General features: G+C 42.0%; 2 protein-coding genes across 9 annotated transcripts in view; one reads left to right on the forward strand and one right to left on the reverse strand.

Moving 5' to 3' along the window:
* The window catches only part of ZMAT3 (zinc finger matrin-type 3), a 122,204-nt gene extending 112,354 nt beyond the window's left edge, over positions 1-9,850 (reverse strand). For 2 of the 7 annotated variants that reach the window (XM_012472267.3, XM_064366810.1), the window contains exon 1: positions 9,642-9,849. The gene's annotated coding sequence lies outside the window, so the exon portion shown is untranslated. Of the gene's footprint in view, positions 1-5,544; positions 6,156-9,285; positions 9,465-9,641 lie in introns of those variants that run through there. The other 5 variants (XM_012472264.3, XM_064366809.1, XM_064366811.1 and 2 more) reach the window with 4 other exon arrangements.
* A 301-nt stretch (positions 9,851-10,151) lies between these two features.
* Positions 10,152-20,871, forward strand: part of PIK3CA (phosphatidylinositol-4,5-bisphosphate 3-kinase catalytic subunit alpha) — a 91,001-nt gene continuing 80,281 nt past the window's right edge. The window contains exon 1 of one of the 2 annotated variants that reach the window (XM_064366804.1): positions 10,152-10,398. The gene's annotated coding sequence lies outside the window, so the exon portion shown is untranslated. Of the gene's footprint in view, positions 10,399-10,985; positions 11,004-20,871 lie in introns of those variants that run through there. The other variant, XM_064366806.1, reaches the window with a different exon arrangement.

Below are 20,871 nucleotides of genomic sequence, written 5' to 3' on the forward strand. Positions count from 1 at the left end.
GTGTGGGCAGACTGCAGACCTCGCCTTTGCTGTACCCTGCTGGACAAGGCCCACTGGCTTGAGACCCCAGCATGACCATCCCAGCCCCACCTGAGCTCTCAGGCTGGGAGCACTTCTGCATTCCCCTGGGACAGAGCCCCCAGAGGTAACAGGCAGGCATACCATTCTTGCTGCTCTGCGGCCTCCACTCCTACTGGCCTTGGGCTCCTAAGAAAGTGAAGAGCCTAAGGATGACTGTGCTTCAGCACAGCACAGATGCCTTACAGAAAAGTAACCAGGCTCTTTCCACATGGGTCCCTGTCCCTGTGACTCTTCACTGAGCAGGGCCTCTCAACCTGGGCTCCCAGCACAACTGCACCACCCTGACTTGAACCCTTAGTCAGGGTTCTGCATTTCACTGATGAAGAAATTCCACAGACAACCCACAGCCACTCTGTCGCTGCAGCTGAAGTGGTCCTGCCCTATTGCCCTTGGTCTGGAGAAGGAACAAAGGGACTGGTCACTTCACTGCCACTTCCGGGATACCACAGCTGCCAGAGAGGAGCCTAGCCTGTCTTCCTTATGAGCCCCTACCCGGTAGTCTTCACGAGACACAGCCCTGAGCTCTGGCCTGCGGAGCAGCTGTCCACACCCAGCTGAACGTTCCCACTGTCAGTGTCTCTGTATTCAATTCAACAAGAAGACTTAACTATCCTAAATATATATCTGCCCGATACTGGAGCACCCAGATTAATAAAACAAGTTCTTAGAGACTCATGAGGAGACTTAGATAACTACACAATAATTGTGGGAGACTTTAACACCCGACTGACAGTATTAGACACATCACTGAGGCAGAAAAACTAACAAAGATATTTGGAACCTAAACTTGATATTTGATGAAATGGACCTAACAGACATCTACAGACCACTCCACCAACATAGAATGTACATTCTTCTCATCTGCACATGGCATATACTCTGAAATTTATCACACACTTGGCCATAAAGCAAAACAAATCCCACCAACCACACCCTTGGAACCCAACTCCAAAAAAAAAAACCAACAACAGAAACCAATACCAAGAAAATCTACTAAAACCAAACAATTAAGTGAAAATTAAACAATCTGCTCCCAAATGACATTTGGGTAAACAATGAAATTAAGGCAGAAATCACGAAATGATTTGAAACTAATGAAAACAAGCATACAACACACTAGAGAGTCTGTGACGCAGCCAAAGGAGCGTTACAAGGAAGACGGTGGCGCCAGACGCCTACAGCAAAGCGTCCAAAGATCTCAAGTCAACACCTAACGTCACACCTCGAGGAACCTGAAAACCAAGAGCAAACCAACCCCAAAGGTAGCAGAAGAAGAGCAGAGCTGAACGGAACTGAATGAAACAGAGACAGGAAAAGCCATACAGAAGAACAACAAAACCAAAAGTGGGTTTCTTAAAAGAATAAACAAGATTGATAGACAGCTAGCTAGACTAATAAAGAAGAAAGGGAGAAGATTCAAATAAACACAACCAGAAAGGACAAAGGGGGCATTACCACTGCCCAAGAATACTACGAATACCTCACAAACTAGAAAACATAGTAGAAATGGATAAATTCCTGGAAACATACAACTTCCCAAGATTGAACCAAAAAGAACGTGGGTACTTGAATAAACCAATAATGAGTTCTAAAATTGAATCAGTAATAAAAAATCTACTAACCAGAAAAAGCCCTGGACCAGACAAATTCATAGCCCAATTCTACCAGACATAGAAAGAAGAGCTGGTACTAATCCTACTGAAACTATTCCAAATAATTGAGGAGAAGGTCTCCTCCCTTACTCATTCAATAATGCCAGCATCATTCTGATATCAAAACTTGGCAGAGACACAACAAATAAAAAAAACTTCAGACCAATATCCCTGATGACCATAAATGCAAAAATCTACAATAAAATACCAGCATACCAAATCCAGCAGCACATCAAAAAGCTAATCCACCACCATCAAGCAGGCTTTATTTCTGGGATGCAGAGTTTGGTTCAACATATACAAATCAATAAAAGTGATTCATCTCATAAACAGAAACAAAAACTGCATGAACATCTCAACAAATACAGAAAAAGTTTTTGATAAAATTCAAATCCCTTTATGTTAAAAACCCTTAACAAACTAGACACCAAAGATACAAACCCTAAAATATAGGAGTTATCCTACAGCCAACATCATACTGAATGGGCAAAAGCTGGACCTACTCTCCTTAGGAACTGGAATAAGACAAAAATGCCTATTCCCACACTCCTATTCAACATATCACTAGAAGTTGTAGCCAGAGCAATCAGACAAGAGAAAGAAATAAAAAGCATACAAGTAAGAGAGGAACCCAAACCATCTCTCTTCACAGAGGCTGTGATACTCTACCTAAAAGACTCCATAGTCTCTGCCCAAAGGCTTCTAGATCTGATGAACAACTTCAGCAAAATTTTAGGATATAAAATCAATGTACAAAAAATCAGTACCATTTCTATATACCAATAACATCCAAGCTGCGAGCCAAATCAACAGTGAAATCCTATTCACAACAGCAACAAAAAGGAATAGGAATACGGCTAAGCAGGGAGGTGAAAGAGCTCTACAACGAGAATTACAAAACGCTGCTGAAAAAAGTCATAGCTGACACAAACAAATGAAAAAACATTCTATGCTCATGGATAGGAAGAATCAATATTATTAAAATGATCATATTGCCCACAGCTATTTACAGATTCAATGCTAGCCCTGTCAAACTACCAATGACATTTTTCACAGAATTAGAGAAAAACATTCTAAAATTCATTTGGAACCAAAAAAGAGCCCAAATACCCAAAGCAATCCTAAGCAAAAAGAACAAAGCCAGAAGCATCACACTATCTGACTTCAAACTTTACTACAGAGTAGCCAAAACAGCATGGTACTGATACAAAAACAGACACACAGACCAATGGAACAGAACACAGAGCCTAGAAATAAAGCCGTACATCTTCAACCATCTGATCTTCAACAATGTTGACAAAAACACGCAACGGGGAAAGGACTCCCTATTCAATAAAGGCTGCTGGGACAACTGGCTAGTCACATGCAGAAGATTAAAATCAGACCTGTAACTTTCACTATATACAAAAATCAACTCAAGATGGATTAAAGACTTAAATATAGAACCCAAAGCTATAAAGACCCTAGAAGAAAATCTAGGAAATACCATTCTGGACATTGGCTCAGGCAAAGACTTCATGACGAAGATGCCAAAAGCAACTGCAACAAAAATGAAAATTGGAAAACGAGACCTAATTAAACAGAAGAGCTTCTGCATAGCAAAAGAAACTACCAATAGAGCAATCAGACAACCTACAGAATAGAAGAAAATATTTGCAAACTAAGCACCCAACAAAGGTCTAATATTCAGAATCTATAAGGAACATAAACAAATCAACAAGCACAATACAAACAACCCCATTAAAAATGGGCAAAGTACATGAATAGGCACTTCTCAAAAGAAGACAAACACATGGTCAAAGAGCACATGAAAAAACGCTCAATATCGCTAATCATTAGGGAAATGCAAATCAAAAGCACGGTGAAATACCATCCCACAGCAGTCAGAATGGCTACTACTAAAAAGTCAGAAAATAACAAGGTTGTAGAGGAAAGGGAACACTTATACACTGCTGGTGGGAATATAAATTAGCTCAGCCACTGTGGAAAGCAGTCTGGCGATTTCTCCAAGAATTTAAAACACAACTACCATTTGGCCCAGCAATTTCATTACTGGGTACCTGCCCAAAGGAATATAAATCGTTATACCATAAAGACACAGTTACGTGTATGTTTATCGCACACTATTCACAATAGCAAAGACATAGAATCAACCTAGATGCCCATCAACAGAGAACTGGATAAAGAAAATGTGGTGCACATACACCATCGAATACTACACAGTTATTAAAAAATGAGATCATGGCCTTTCAGCAACATGGATGGAGCTGGAGGCTCTAATCCTAAACAAGTTAATGCAGGAACAGAAAATCAAGTGGGAACTAAACATTGAGTACACATGGACACAAAAACGGGAACAATAGACACTGGAGCCTACTGGAGGGTGAAGGGTGGCAGGAAGGTGAGGATGGAAAAACTACCTATAGGGTATTAAGAGATTACCTGGGTGACAAAATTATCTGTACACCACACCCCCATGACACGCAATTTACCCATGTAACAAATCTGCACACGTATCCCTTGAACTCAAATCACAATCAGAAAGTAAAATGAAAAAGAAAGTTTGAACTACAGCTCAGACTAACCCCTGAGTAGCAAGCACACGCACAGGTTAGGACCAAAGCAGCCCAGGAAAGGCATTAAAATCTAAACTGAGATTAGAATTACTGTCTATAGGAAGCAAGAGTGTGCTTAGTCACATGGATTGCCTACTAAAACAAACCAAAAATTAACAGTATCCAGGGGTAACAGAACGTATAATCAAATCAACATAATATTCAAATTTTCCAGTATACAATCCAAAATGACTTGGCACATTAAAAAAACAAAAAACAAAAAACAGGAGAATGTGTCTAATTCTCAAGGGAAAGGACAATCAATAAATGCCAATCCTTTCCAAATGTTGGACTTATCAGAGAAAGACTTTAAAGCAGCTACTAACTTTACCCCTGAGGTAAAGACCAAACTTGAACAGAAAGGTGTAGGTTCTCAGGAGAGGAACAGAAACCCTTCAAAAAACAGGTAATCAGAAAATGAAGAGTTAAAACACACAGTATCTAAGATTTAAAAAATCTCTTGGTGAGATGGCTGGAATGTCAATATCAGAATAGATATGACAGAAACAAAAGTAAGTGAATTGCAAGATATAGCACCAGAAAATACCCCGCATGGATAGATAGGAGGAACGAGAGAGAGGAAAAAAGATTGAAAAAAAAAAAAAAGAACAGCCTTAGAGATATGTAGGACAATATCAAAACAGTTAACATTCTCGTCACTGGATTCCCAGGAGACAACAACAGAGGCAGAAAAATATCTGGCAAAAGGAATTTCTGAAAACTTCCGAAACTTAGTGAAATACATAATTTTACAAATTCAGAAACTAAACAAACACAAACAGAATAAATAAAACAATACCTCAACATATCAGAAGCAAACCATTTAAAAACCAAAACTTTTAAATCTTGATATAATCTAGAGAAAAATGAAAAATTACGTATTGGGGAAAACTATTTGAATGACAACAGATGAGACCTGAAGATAGTTTCTTTATGTTTTATTTATTTGTTTATTGGAGACATGGTTTTGCTCTGTTGCCCAGGCCAGAGTGCCATGGTATGCTCATGGCCCACTGCAGCCTCAAACTTCTGGGCTCAAGGGATCCTCCCACCTCAGCAACAGCCGCCTGCACAGCTGGGACTATAGGTGCATGCCACTAGGACCGATTCATTTTTTTGTATTATTTTGTAGAGACAGTGTTTTGCCATGTTGCCCAGGTTGGTCTCAAACTGTTGGGCTCAAGTGATCCACTCACCTCTGCCTCCCGAAGTGTTAGGATTACAGGCGTCAGCCACCACACCTGGCTGACAATAGTCTTCCATGAGTTTTGAAGCTTTGATTTTTCCATGCATGCACTCCTGGTAACTTTAGAACACTGCACATTTGTCTCCTTTCTGTGGCCAGAATTGTTTTGTACCCCAAGTACGGAAAGGTGCTTTGCCTGAATTCTCGTGCTAAGTGTAAAGACAGCAGTTAGACTTTAACATGGTTGTGTAAGTGTAATGAACATTCATACTGAACTCTAGGCAAGGCATGGATGGAATGGAAAACATTGACTTTTAAGTGTTTTAAGATGAACTTCTCAGATACTTGATCTCTTAGCTCACATACTGGAATTCTGAGGAAAGCATCTGTGGTTATCTTTTAAGTATCTAAGCCGTTTATCTTCTAAGAAATGCGACGATGATTCTACAAAGTACTGAGGGGTTGGGGAGGGGAGAAAACCGTTAACCAAGAATTGTATAATCAGCTAAATATTCTGCAGAAATGAAGGCAAAAATAAAATATTCTCAAATGAGGGAAAACCAAGGTAATTTGTCATAGCAGACTTACTCTAAAAAGAATGCTACAATTCTTCAAGATAAAAGGAAATTCTACCAGAAGGAAAAAGGATTTTCAGGAATTAAGCAAAACATAGATGTAAATGGATAGGTAAATGTAAAAGATAATCATTTAATCTTCAGTTCTATATGACTATTGAAAGCAAAACTTATAAAAACGTCGGATGGGGCTTCCATATATATAAATGTGATACAGATACCACCTAATGACATGAAGTCAGCGGGTGGGGAAGGAGACAGCGGTAAACCTGTACGGTTGGAAGGCTTCTTTCCACATTTTACCTGAAGTGGTGTAATAGCAATACTAACTGGACTGCAAAAGTTTAGGTATGTATATTATAATCCATAAAAAACTACCAAAAAACTTACAAAGAAATATACTAAAACTACAGTGTATAAATAAAAATGGAATATTTAAAAATTTTCAAATAATCCATAAGAAAGTAGGAAAATAAAAACAAAAATATAGAGGACAAACAGAAACAAATAATAAAATGACAGACCTAAATCAAACCATATAATTACATTGAATGTAAATTACCTAAACACAGAAATTATCAGATTGGAATTTTTAAAAAAGATCTAATATGTGGTGTCTACAAGTAACCTACTTTAAATATAAAAATAGATAGAAAAAAAGATGGGAAAAAATATACAACGAAAAATTTAATCAAAAAAGCTGAACTGGCTGTATCAATATTAGACAAAGTAGATTTCAGAACAAAGATGTTACTATGAATAAAGAGAGCACAGATTGATGAAAAAGTCAATTTATCAAAACACATAGTTCTAAATGTGTACACATCTAACAACAAAGCTTTAAAACACACAAAGCAAAAATACACAGAAGTGAACTGAGAGATAAAGAAATCTACAATTATATCAATGCTAACAAAATCATCAACTTGGTACGAAACTACATTCCACCTAACAACAGCAAACAAAATACTTTTTCTTAAGTGCACATGGGACATTCACCAAGATATTCTGGGGCAACACAAACCTTAGATTGAAAAGAACTAAACTCTTAAAAGTATGTTGTGGTTTTTTGTGTGTGGATATGTGTGTGTAAGATGAAGTCTGTGTTACCCAGGCTGGAGTGCAGTGGCACGAACTTGGTTCACTGCAACCGCCACCTCCCAGGTTCAAGTGATTCTCTTCCCTCAGCCTCCCAAGTAGCTGGGACTATCGGCATGTGCCACCGCACCCGTCTAATTTTTGTACTTTTAGCAGAGACAGGGTTTTGCCATGTTAACCATGCTGGTCTCGAACTCCCGACCTCAGGTGATCCACTTGCCTCAGCCTCCCAACGGCTGGGACTACAGGCTTGAGTCACCACACCTGGCCAAAAGCATGTTTTCTAACCACAACAGAAGTTAAAAGTGCTATATGGTAGCTCAAATTGTTATCTCTTGGTGTGTGTTTTTTTTAATTGTTTGACTTGGCAATTTTATAAATTTAAAGTAGACTGCTACAGAACCAAGTTGACTCTTATTTACAAGGACTTCAAAGGTTAGTAGTGACTTAAGTGGTATTAGGGAATGTTTTGGTGCATATTTATCAGTTATCATGATTTTCAATGGAAATAAACCCAAAAGGCAAGTAACTGTCATTATAATTCTGATTATTAGAACAGAACTATAGTTACATATTGGACATTTCACCTCCTGACTTTAGAACCCTTAGGATGCAATTATTTAATTTTGAAGCATTCCATTTTTTTTGTTTCATTTGCAGCCTGAGAATCAGTATTTCTTTAAAACCTTCTTTCATTGATCTTGGGCTTCTGCGGGCGGGGGGGGGGAACCTTTCAGCTCCCAGTCCTTGAGTGATTAAGTTTGGTCATATAGATGTTTATATCATATAGATATTTTAAACACTGAATAACACTGCAAAAACCTTTGAAAGCAAGGTGACACCTAAGACCAATGGCCACCATAGAAGGCAAACATATCAACTGCAAATTGGATAGGAAATGCTACTTTTGCACCAATGAATAGTGTCACGCATTCAAGTACCAGGTATGGCTTTTTCTGCTATGACGCATGACTTCTTAAGGGCAGATAATCACATAACAAAAAACAGGTAATCAGCATTTTGTTACTTATTAAAAAACAACAAATATTAGGCTGGGCATGTCTGCTCATGCCCGTAATCCCAACACTTCGGGAAGCCAAGGTAGATGAATCTCTTGAGCCCAGGAGTTGGAGACCAGTCTGGGCAACAAAGCAAGACCGTGTCTCTACAAAAAAAAATAAAAAATAGGCTGGGCGTGGTGGCTCACGCCTGAAATCCCAGCACTTTGAGAGGCTGATGGGGGTGGATCACCCGAGGTCAGGTATTTTTGGTGAAACCCCACCTCTACTAAGAAATACAAAAGTTAGCTGGCATGGTGGCAGGTGCCTGTAATCCCAGTTACTCGGGAGGCTGAGGCAGGAGAATCGCCTGAACCTGGGAAGCGGAGGGGGAGTGAGCCTAGATCGTGCCATTGCACTCCAGCCTGGGCGAGAGAGTGAGACTCCAGCTCAAAAAAATAAAATTAAAAATAATAAATTTTAGAAGGAAAAATATCCCTGGCATATTTTTCCCCACCAAGGTCTACCTATTAATATCTCGCATAACTCTGTGCTTGAAACACAATTTGGGAAATACTGCCTTAAGATTTACTTTGACTAGCAATTCAATGTTGCTTTTTTTAAAAATTCCGTACTGTGGAGTAACAGGGTTCTGAAACTGCTGAAAAACACTGCTTTGAGAAAAATATTTAGAAACACAATCCCCTGGAATGTGAGATGAAAACCAGAGCTAAAGGAGAAAAAGGAAGAAAGAAAACACAGGAAATAAAGAAATACAGCCCAGTGAAACTACCACCGCAGGGAGGAACAGATCCCATCTACCATTGGGGTATGGGGCCGACGTAGGGCGCTCGAGTTTGCTCCAGACAACTAGACTGCAACACCTCTAGGATGGGTCACTGCCAAGCCTCTACTACTTAAAATTTACTCAAGGAGGAACGGATGCTGGAGTCCTCGTATCTCAGACTCCTCACCACCGTCCCCACGCTTTTCCAGTATCACAACCAAAGACCAGCGGGGCGAGAGAAACGCGCAGCACCCAGCGTTATCGGTGGCCATCTCAAGTGCACAGACCCCCACCTTGAATCAAATCGGTAACTAGACGGCATTTCCGAAGCCTCTGCCGACTTTACGCGAACACGTCTCTACGTCCTCCGAACAGTTAGAACTGAATCCTACAAGCGGGTTCGAACCACAATCACGAGGGCATAGCGAAAGGTCTCCACGAAGTGAGGCAGAGGCCTGCGGAGCGCTGCGACGGCGCATTCCGCCCCGGGCTGGGACACCCCTTCCCCCGGCGCTGGCGGAACGCGCAGCGGCGCTTCGTGAAAAGCGTTCTTTCTCGGATCGGATCCGTAACCGCTCCGGTGAGCCACCGCGCCCCCTCGCGCCCCAAACCCTGCTCGTTTCCTCTGGGGACGTCAAAGTGAACTAACCCACTTGCTCCCAATATGCCTGTGTCTCTACCCCAGCCCGCCTGCTGCTCGTAGAAACAACTGTACGACAGGTCCGCTGTCCTAGGGTGACACAACACCCTCACTACCGCAGAAGACGGATCATTAAACCCGCGACAGAAGAGCAGACCGAGCTGCACCCGGCCTTCGGGCGGAAAAGCCAGGCGCAGGCGCAGTAGCGCGGCCCCCGTTCGCCCATTCCCGGCGTCTCCTCGCCTGCATTTCACTTCCGCTTCCCCGCACATCTGCTTCCGGGGCACAGAAGGTTCGGCCCCTCCTCAGCTCTGACCCTCCTCTGCCGGAGGAGGGGGGAGGCGAGGGGGTGGGGAAGAGTTCGTTGTTTGTTTACACGATGTGAGCGGAAAAAGAGACCAATAAAGTTTATTCTGGAAACAAAAGGAAAAAAAAAACAGGGGCGACGGAGAAAGGAGTCGGGGGCGGGGGCGTGCGGCGGGGGCCGGCGAGGCGAGGGAGCGAGGAGGAGAAAGCGGCAGTTCCGGTGCCGCCGCCGCGGCCGCTGAGGTCTCGGGCTGCTGCTGCCGCGGCCGCAGGGACTGGGGCTGGGGCCGCCCGCGAGGCAGGGCTCGGGCCCGGCCGGGCAGCTCCGGAGCGGCGGCGGACAGGGGCCGGGAGGCGGGGGCCGAGCCGCCCGCCCTCCTCTCCCTCAGCGCCGCCGCCGCCGCCCGCGGGGCCGGGACCCGATGCGGTGTGAGCCGCGGAGCCTGGAGCAGCCCCAAGCGTGAGTAGAGTGCGGACCGGCCGGGCGGGCGCGGGCGCGGGGACGGGCCGGGCGGGGCCGGGGACTCCGGGCGCGCCCGCCGTGCGGGGCGGGGGCGCGGGCTGCGGGTCTCCCGGCGTCGGCCCGCGGCGGACTTCGCCTGCGCTCGCCGCTGCCTCTCCCTAGCCGGCCCCGGGCTTTCGTGCGGAGGGAGGGATCGCCTCTCCTCCCGCCTCCCCGGCCGCCGCGCTCCGGCGCCCCTTCCGCTCCTCCCGGGCCGCGGCCGAGGTGAGGAAGTGCCCCAGGGCCGCGCCCCGGCCGCGGCGGCTCCGTCTCCCGCGCCGCGCACGCCCACCGGGCCGCGGCGGAGGGGCTGTCACGCCCGGGACTCCGGCCCCGCGCCGCCTCGCGCCGCGTTTAAATCGCCCGGCAGGGGCAGGGGAGGAGGCCGCCCCCCGTCCCGGGCTCCCTCCCGCCTGCCCGCCCTCCGAGCTTGTTTTTTCCCGGTGGCCGAGACCGACCCTGGGTGTTTCATTCATAGACCTGAGACCGGCTCGTGTGACTGTGTCCTCGCCGAGTGCGTTTCTCGGGCGACGCCCGCTCCCGGCTCCCGGCGGCTCGGGAAGGTAGGGCCGGGCCCGTGATGGGGCTGTGTCAGCGCCGGACGCTCGGCCGCGGCGATTCTGGCCTCGGCTCCGGGGGTTGTTTTAGGGTGCTGGAGGCATCGTGATGGTGGCCAGCCGTGTCCCCAGACGTGGGAATCGAAAGCTGTGTTTCCTTCCTCCTGTCAATAATTGAGGAGGCTGCTTGCATAGTTCCATACGGGGAAGAGGCTTTCTAGAAAACAGCCTGGCTGTTCTTTAGTGAATTAGAGTTGAGATTTCATCCTGGCGAAGCTTCCTCGTTCCAGCACTGCGCCTTTGTGCACATGCAGGACCTGGGTTTGCGGAACCGTGTTTTGAGTCGTAGTTTGTGTGGCCGGGGAGAACCCCTTGGAATACTTGGGTTGGTGAATTCCGGGTTATCTCAGGGGATCGCTTTTGCGACTTTCGAACCACTGAGGACAATATTGGTCCTATGTTGTCCTGCTTAGAAACTGGATTTTTCTGGGTATTTGCTTACATTGCACCGTACAAAATTTGTTTATGTGCTGGACTGCGTGTTTTAAGAAAATAGTCAAAATACCGTGTTGCTAAGTTAGTTTGGATAAATCGAAACACTTTGTGTTTATATTAATGAGCTCTCAAAGCAGCTACAGTTTAACAATTTGACGTGTCTGTGTATTCAGGTTTTAAGATTTTTTTTTTTTTAACTGAGGTACTGAAGTCTGGTTGACAGCATAGATCTCTCCATCTAAACATCACATGTTCTGGAAGATTTTAATTATCAGATTAGCCGTTCTGCAGTGTCGTCAGCCAAAATTATCTGAAGAGGGGTGTGTGTGTGTGTGTGTGTGTGTGTGTGTGTGTGTGTGTGTTGGTGGTGGTGTTTTGCTTAAGTTTTTTCATCTCACATTTTGAAACAAAATAAAACTTCATAACTTTTTTCAAAAGTTCCTTGTGCTTTTTCAAAATAGAGTACTTTCCTATTAAATTCACAAAATAGGTGACTAAAAAAATAATAGCATCATGGGGGAAATAACAAGAAAGTAAATGAATATTAACTTAATACTGTATGCTTTACTGTGAGTATAAAAATGGAACACCTGTAAATGTAGAATAGTGTTTTTATTTACCTGTTTTAAAAAAAGTGAAATTGGTTATAGCATTAAAGAGATTACACTAAATACAAATATATTGTACTTGAACTGAAAAATGGCTTCATGAAAGTGTAAATTGTCGTTTAAAGGGAGACTGTGAAAGTGCAGTGGCTTTGCCTGGTCTGCGTGGAACAGCCCTTCTAGAGGCAGAGAGAGCTTCCTTCCTGTCAGGATAAGGTCCTCCACATCCCAAATCAGTATCCCCTTAAAAAGCAAAACAAAAGCCTAAACTTATGAATAATATATGACATAAGGTAGATTGTAATAACTTTTTGTAAACCAGTTTACCTTGTGTGCCGCTTCTTATAAGCCCCCGTTACTGAATAAAGATTTTTAAACAGTTACGATTACCGTTTAAAGGGCACTTGCTTTGTTGGTCTGTTTATTTGAAGAGAGGTAACTTAATCCCATTTGATCTCTTGAGCAGCCAAGTAGCATTAAAAGGATCGGTTCTCTGCTTTATCAATTTATATCTTGAATTCCAAGGTAGAGGTGATTCTTTAAATGAAGTGTGTTTCTTAAGCATTATAAAATATTTCATCTCCAGTGAAAATATTTACAATCTTAAAAATTATTCAACTTTAGAAGTATGTCTTACAATATAATGGTTTACATTTCATTAGCACAGTTATCAAATAGTTTTTCTTAAGTATTACTTACCTTGAGCTGTATTAGCAGTGCCATAGACAGAGTAGTATTACTATCCCTAAGAAGTGATATCTAATCTGAAGTCAGTTGGCAGGTGACAGACTCATTGACAAAACCAACATCTTCTGACCCTTTCACTGTATTACACTGCGTCTAATCTTCTTCAGCCTGTTTTTTAATAGAACTGAAGACATTAGGTCCCAAGGAGGCTTAATTACTGAAGATCTCCTTTTTTCATTTTGCTGTCATAAATGTTTATTTTATTTTTTTTTTTTACAGCATAAACAGTGGTTTTCAATCCTGGCCACACATTAGAATAATCTAGGGAGCTTTTTAAAAATGCTCTGGTCTCACCCCCAGAGATTTCTGATTTAATTGGTCTGAAATGGATCCCAGTGATCTGTGTTGCGTTTGTTTTGAAGTTCACCAGGAAATTCTAATAGAAAAGAGTGTCAAGCCCTGGCTGTCAAGGACCTGTAAGTTTCGTCCTTGCTCCTTTCTCTGGGTTTCTTTCTCCTCCCGACTCCTACAGCTCCCTTGGTCTTTTCGTACCCTCCGGTGCCAATACAGTTTGTACTTCCTGAGACATTGGCACACTCCATTCTCCTTTCTTAACTAGTTGACTCCTACTCATCTTTCCCATAAGCCCCTTTCAAAAGTCTAGTCTGGGTTAGGTATCCCTGCTTGCTTTTCCCATGGCACCAACCTCGCTGTATTGTAATTGCCTAGTTACTTGTTCATATCCTCCACCAGGATGTGAATTCCATGAGGATAGGGACTCCGGACTTACATACTGTACAGCAGTGTTCTCATTGCCAAACATATCTGCCTGTACATTACAGCACTTGATGCAGTAGACAGACTTGTTTACAACCTGTAGTAATTCATAAGCACCAATTTTTATTCTTGCCAATTTCATTTAATATTTTTGGTCACTAAAAATGTACAGCCCTGAAATTGCTACACATAAGAATTTTATTTGGGGACAGTTGAGATGTTATATAGTTATGACTCTATATAACATACATATACATGCAAAAATAAAGATTATTATCATATATAGTACTGCACTGAAAATCAGGAGACTTGAATTCTTACCCATTTCACCAGAAACATTTGGGCGAGTCTCAATCTCTTTGGGTGTCATCTGTAACATAGAGGGATTGCACGAGTTGCCGTACATGGTTCTTTGTGATCTAGCCTTAAAATTCTATGAGCATTAACAGTATTGGCTTTGGAATCTGAGGCACCATCATTCAAAATCTAGTTCTTAAACTTACTGGCAGGATTACTTTGCACAGATTTTTCTTATCTGTAATGGGGGTAATTACTGTTCGATAGAGTTGTTGAATTAAATGAGATAATATAGATCCAAGAGAGTTCTTGACCTGGATCAGGTGCTTAATAAATGTTCATTTCCCTTCTCCTTAGGAGGTGTTAGATCTCATGAGTGGACTTATCTAAGATAACAGAAGGACACAGTTCATGTAATAAATCCTGTTTTCCACTCTGCTGACTGTTAGCACTGCAGGTGTGATTAGGGACCAGAAAACACCGTGACATTTGGTTTCAGTTTCTCAGAACCCCATTCCACTGTCAGACACCCAGGTGTTAGTCCACCTGCTTGGAAAATAATTATGCCTGGAAGTTTCAACCAAGAGAGGATAGCAAGTGCCAAGCTATTCAGACATATGTGATGATATGGGGAAGGGCAGAGTCTAAACTGATGACCTTACACTGTCTCCAAAGATAAGCAAAATCAGACTTCATCATTCTAAAAGAAACGGACAAACTCAGGATGATTTATAGAAGAAAAGCTAAAGATTTTGGTGAAATCTCTGTGCATCAAACCTTAACATTCAGGAACCATTATTTAGTAATTTTCAGGTGATAGAAGAAATATAGGAAAAATTGGTCTTCTGAGCAGGACTAATTCCAGAAGATAGGCACAAATAATGTTTTCAATGTCAGATTAGCAGTTATAGATATCAGCAGACAAGTTGTTGATACTTTTCTCTACTTGGAAACCATATTTTAAAATTTTATATAGTGTTATATATATATCACCTTTATTTATTTGGTAATATTGAAAGTAAACTTACCCAGAATGTAATACAGGTTGGCCATCCCTAATCTGAAAATCTGAAATTGTATATGCTCCAAAATCTGAAACTTCTTGAACGCCAGCATACGGCCAAGAGTGGAAAATTCTACACCTGACACCTTTGCTCTCTGGTGGCTCCAGGTACACAAACTTGGTTTCATGCATACAATTATTTAAAATATTATATGACATCACCTTCATCCTGTGTGTATAAGGTACATATGAAACAGAAGTAAATTTTATGTTTAGACTTGGGTCCCCAGTGTATCTCATTATGTATATGCAAATATTCCAGAATCCAAAATCTGAAACATTTCAGATAAGGGATACTCAAATTGTAACATTGCTTTGCAGAAGTTTCTGGTTACCAGTCTTATTTTTGTATGAATCAAATTTGCTTGCTTGAGTTTTCCTTTAATTTTGTGTAAGAGTGAATTTTGTAAGTGACTTATCTGGAAGAAATCCTGTAATAAAAATTAAAAACTAGAAAGGGGAAACTGAAGTTTTAAGATATAAAAGAGAAATATGAGGCAGTATATAGTCAAAGTCTGAGGATTCAGCTTCAAGGCTAGTCATTTCCATCATTCAAAAAGATGATTCAGCTTCTGGATGTACTGCAAATATTGTGTCACTGTATACCTTATTCACGTTTGATCCTTTGTTGTATGAATCAATTGATCCTGGCTAAGGCCTTTTTAGGTGTTGTTTCCCTCTCTGCCTATGCAGTGTAGGGAGTTTTAAGTTAAATTACTCCAATAAAAAGTTGGTAAGTTTGTAATGAAAGTGGTGGCTTAGAGCTCTCTTTTTCTTCACATAGTTCTTAAGGTGAAGCTGCTTCTAATATGTATTAGAGAGCTGTGGTCTAGATGCTGGAAGCAGGGGTCCCCAACGCCCTGGCCAACAGACCACAGGCCTGTTAGGAACCGGGCTGCAGAGTAGGAGGTGAGCAGTGGGGCCAGCATGACCACCTGAGCTCCACCTCCTGTCTCATCAGCAGCAGCATTAGATTCTCATAGGAGTGCAAACCCTGTTGTGAACTTTACCTACAAGGGATGTAGGCTTCCTGCCCCTAATGAGAATCTAATGCCTGATGATCTGGGGTGGAACAGTTTCATCCCAAACCTTCTCTGCCCCCACACTCCCCCAATCTATGGAAAAATTGTCTTCCATGAACCTGATCCCCAGTGCCAAAAAGGTTGGGGACCACTGGCCTAAGGGACTAAATTCCACTTCGGACTGCTACTTTGTATATGTGTATGGTGGATTCTCCCTCGGACTGCTACTTTGTGTATGTATATGATGGAGTCTCCCTTGGACTGTTACTTTGTGTATGTATATGATGGAGTATCCCTCGGACTGTGACTTTGTGTATGTATGTGGTGGAGTCTCCCTTGGACTGCTACTTTGTGTATGTATATGGCGAATTCCCCTTCGGGCTGTTACTTTGTGTATGTATATGATGGAGTATCCCTCAGACTGCTACTTTGTATATGTGTATGGTGGAGTCTCCCTTGGACTGCTACTTTGTGTATGTATATGGCGAATTCCCCTTCGGGCTGTTACTTTGTGTATGTATATGATGGAGTATCCCTTGGACTGTGACTTTGTGTATGTATGTGGTGGAGTCTCCCTTGGATTGCTACTTTGTGTATGTATATGGCGAATTCCCCTTTGGGCTGTTACTTTGTGTATGTATATGATGGAGTATCCCTCGGACTGTGACTTTGTGTATGTATGTGGTGGAGTCTCCCTTGGACTGCTACTTTGTGTATGTATATGGCGAATTCCCCTTTGGGCTGTTACTTTGTGTATGTATATGATGGAGTATCCCTCGGACTGTGACTTTGTGTATGTATGTGGTGGAGTCTCCCTTGGATTGCTACTTTGTGTATGTATATGGCGAATTCCCCTTTGGGCTGTTACTTTGTGTATGTATATGATGGAGTATCCCTCGGACTGTGACTTTGTGTATGTATGTGGTGGAGTCTCCCTTGGACTGCTACTTTGTGTATGTATATGGCGAATTCCCCTTCGGGCTGTTACTTTGTGTATGTATATGATGGAGTATCCCTTGGACTGTGACTTTGTGTATGTATGTGGTGGAGTCTCCCTTGGACTGCTACTTGGTGTATGTATATGGTGGGTTCCCCTTTGGACTGGTACTTTGTTTTTTTTTGTTTTGTTTTTTGAGATGGGAGTTTCGCTCTTGTTACCCATGCTAGAGTGCAATGGTGCGATCTCGGCTCACCGCAACCTCTGCCTCCTGGGTGCAGGCAATTCTCCTGCCTCAGCCTCCTGAGTAGCTGGGACTACAGGCACGCGCCACCATGCCCAGCTAATTTTTTTTTTATTTTCAGTAGAGACGGGGTTTCACCATGTTGACCAGGATGGTCTCGATCTCTTGACCTTGTGATCCACCCGCCTCAGCCTCCCAAAGTGCTGGGATTACAGGCGTGAGCCACTACGCCCTGCCCGGACTGCTACTTTGTACATGTATATGATGGGTTCTCCTTCGGACTGCTACTTCATATATGTGTATGGTGGGGGGCATATTATAACACATTTTTGTGTCATTTTCTGTATTGATACAATAGGCCTGTGTTGCTTGCTAATTAACATATAATTAATGAGATAATTTAAATAGTCATAAGTTGCATAAAACTAGGAAAAATGTATATGTACTAATTATCATTTTTAATTTATATTTAACAGAAGCATAATGCTATATATTTGGCATGACAATTACTCATTTCTTTTTTTAAAGAAGATAAAATTACTATATTTTTCAGTTTCTGATGGTTAGTAATTTTTTTTGTATAAATACTTTAAGTTCTGGGGCACATGTGCAGAATGTGTAGGTTGTTATATAGGTATACACGTGCCATGGTGGTTTGCTGCATCCATCACCCCGTCATCTACATTAGGTATTTCTCCTAATGCTATCCCTCCCCTAGCCCTCCACCCACCTGCTGTCCCTCCATTAGACCCCCACCCCACTGACAGGCCCTGGTGTGTGATGTTCCCCTCCCCGTGTCCATGTGTTCTCATTGTTCAACACCCACTTATGACTGAGAACATGTGGTGTTTGGTTTTCTGTTCTTGTGTTATTTTGCTGAGAATGATGTTTTCCAGCTTCCTCCATGTCCTTTCAAAGGACATGAACTCATCCGTTTTTATGGCTGCATAGTATTCCATGGTGTATATGTGGCACATTTTCTTTATCCAGTTTATCATTGATGGGCATTTGGTTGGTTCAAGTCTTTGCTATTGTGAACAGTGCCACAATAAATATACATGTGCATGAATCTTTATAATAGAATGATTTATAATCCTTTGGATATATACCCAGTAATGGGATTACTGGGTCAAATGGAATTTCTGTTTCTAGATCCTTGAGGAATTGCCACACTGTCTTTCACAATGGTTGAACTAATTTACACTCCCACCAGCAGTGTAAAAGCATTCCTATTTCTCCACATCCTCTCCAGCATCTGTTGTCTCGTGACTTTTTAATGATCACCGTTCTAACTGGTGTGAGATGGTGTCTCATTGTGGTTTTGATTTGCATTTCTCTAATGACCAGTGATGATGAGCTTTTTTTCATATGTTTGTTGGCTGCATAAATGTCTCCTTTTGAGAAGTGTCTGCTCATAGCCTTAGCCCACTTTTTGATGGGGTTGTTTTTTTCTTGTAAATTTGTTTCTTTGTAGATTCTGGATGTTAGCCCTTTGTCAGATGGGTAGATTGCAAAAATATTCTCCCATTCTGTTGGTTGCCGGTTCACTCTAATGATAGTTTCTTTTGCTGTGCAGAGCTCATAAGTTTGATTAGATCCCATTTGTCTATTTTGGCTTTTGTTGCCATTGCTTTTGGTGTTTTAGTCATGAAGTCCTTGTCCATGCCTATGTCCTGAATGGTGTCGCCTGGGTTTTCTTCTAGGGTTTGGGTTTTTATGGTGTTAGGCCTTATCTTTAAAACTTTAATCCAACTTGAGTAAATTTTTGGATAAGGTGTAAGGAAAGGATCCAGTTTCAGCTTTCTGCATATGGCTAGCCAGTTTTCCCAACACCATTTATTAAATAGGGAATCCTTTCCCCACATTGCTTTTGTCAGATTTGTGAAGAGGTCTTCACATCCCTTTTTAGTTGTGTTGCTAGATGTTTTATTCTCTTTGTAGCAGACAATTACTCATTTCTTATGTATCACTTTGGTAGTTAGCTTGATAATTTATCTAAATTGTACTCATTTATAAGAGATGGTGTTTTAGCAACTTTTATATATTATTGTGATTGTTACAAAAGGGTCTGTATATTGGCCAGCATTGCCATTGAAATAAATGAGGGATTTTTTAAAATCTGTAAGAATTTTTACAGACTCTGCTTGTCAGGTACACTTCAGATTTTAAGTATTTGTGTAGTAGAAGTCAAGGAAATCAGTGTTGTGGTGTGAAAAAAAAAATGTATAGCGATAGAGTCATTCTGCTCTGATTGTAACTCTCCTAACTCACCAGGAGTTAGCAAGGCGCAATGGACAAATGTGTCTTTAAGTACAACAGAAATGTAAGGCAATATTATGAAGAGGACTTTAGGCATACGTTTTTGAACAGGAGGAGACCATATTGTGTCCATTTTTGTATCCTCAACACATACTGTAGTGCCCAAATGTAGATGATCAGTAAGCACTGATCTTTGTGAAATAGAATCATATTTAAAAATAAAAATAATTCCTTATATTTCTGTCAGATAGGAGCCATACACTTGATCTGAAAAGGAGGTAAACTGCTGTGTGCCAGTTTTAGTTGATCATGTATTGAGCATGGAATTGGCCCTCTGTATTCGTGGGTTTTGCCTCCATGGGTTGGTTACACTTACCACGAATTGAAACTATTAGGGAAAAGGATAGTTATTTTTGTACTAAACATGGACAGATGTTTTTAGTTATTCCCTAAAGAAAACAGAACAACTATTTACATAACATTTACATCCTATTAGGTATTGTAAGTAATCTGGAGATGACATAAAACAGACAGGAGTGTGTTACATGCATCTACTGCCCCTGTTTATATAAGGGACTTGAGCACCTATGGATTTTGGTATCCACAGAGGTCCTAGACCCCACTCTCCCATCAACACCAAGGGATAACTGTATATAAGAAACACTTTTCTATAACTTATTAACTAGTTGCCTATTTCTATTGCTATTTGGAGACATTTTGGCAAAGATTGATAGGTTACAGACAGGCTGTGTGCTGTGGTGAAAAAAACATTAGATCACGAATCAGAAAACACGGTTTCTACATTCATCTGTTAACTAGCTGTTTGGCCTAAGGTCTTGGCCTTTCAGAACTTGTTTCTTCACCTGCAAGATTTCTAAGGTTCTTTGCAATTCCCAAATGCTGAGATTCCTAGTATGTTAAAGTTTATTTTTCATTTCAGGGAAGAGTAAGTAAATCATTCCCTCGAGGGAAGACAGTCTATCTCAGTTTGTTGTATTTTCAGAAGCTAAGATCATTTTGCCTGCCTTTTTATAAATTTGCACATATTTTAAAGGCCGTTGTTTGAAAATCTGTGGCAGAGAAAAGCTGCCATTGGAAAAGAATGGAGTGGAAGGATTTCTTCCCCCTTTCTGAAACCATCAGTGACTTTGGAGAAAAAGTTGCTACAGGTGTGGTCATTTTGGTTACTGGCACTGGGAACAGTTAAACCACTGCCAGATACTGAGAGTAGTTTGTGTACTGCACACCAGTTGCCAGGGTTCTAAAGGCCAGCAGACTTGTCACAGCACCCGTAATAGCTACTGGCCATCACCCTTCCTTGTTAAAGACTTCTAGGAAAGTATGTTCCATAATTTCCCTTGATAGCTCATCCCTCTAGATGGTTTTCAGAAAATGTGTTCTAATCTTAGAAACATAAATCTGTAGGCATGGTAAGCCTCTTTTGTTCTAGGTCTGTCCTCAGTGGTGCAGACAAATGTGGAAAGATGA

The sequence above is a fragment of the Aotus nancymaae genome, unplaced genomic scaffold, assembly GCF_030222135.1.
Source record: "Aotus nancymaae isolate 86718 unplaced genomic scaffold, 86718_ANA_hifiasm-v0.15.2.pri h1tg000067l, whole genome shotgun sequence".
In the NCBI taxonomy this organism is placed as follows: domain Eukaryota; kingdom Metazoa; phylum Chordata; class Mammalia; order Primates; family Aotidae; genus Aotus; species Aotus nancymaae.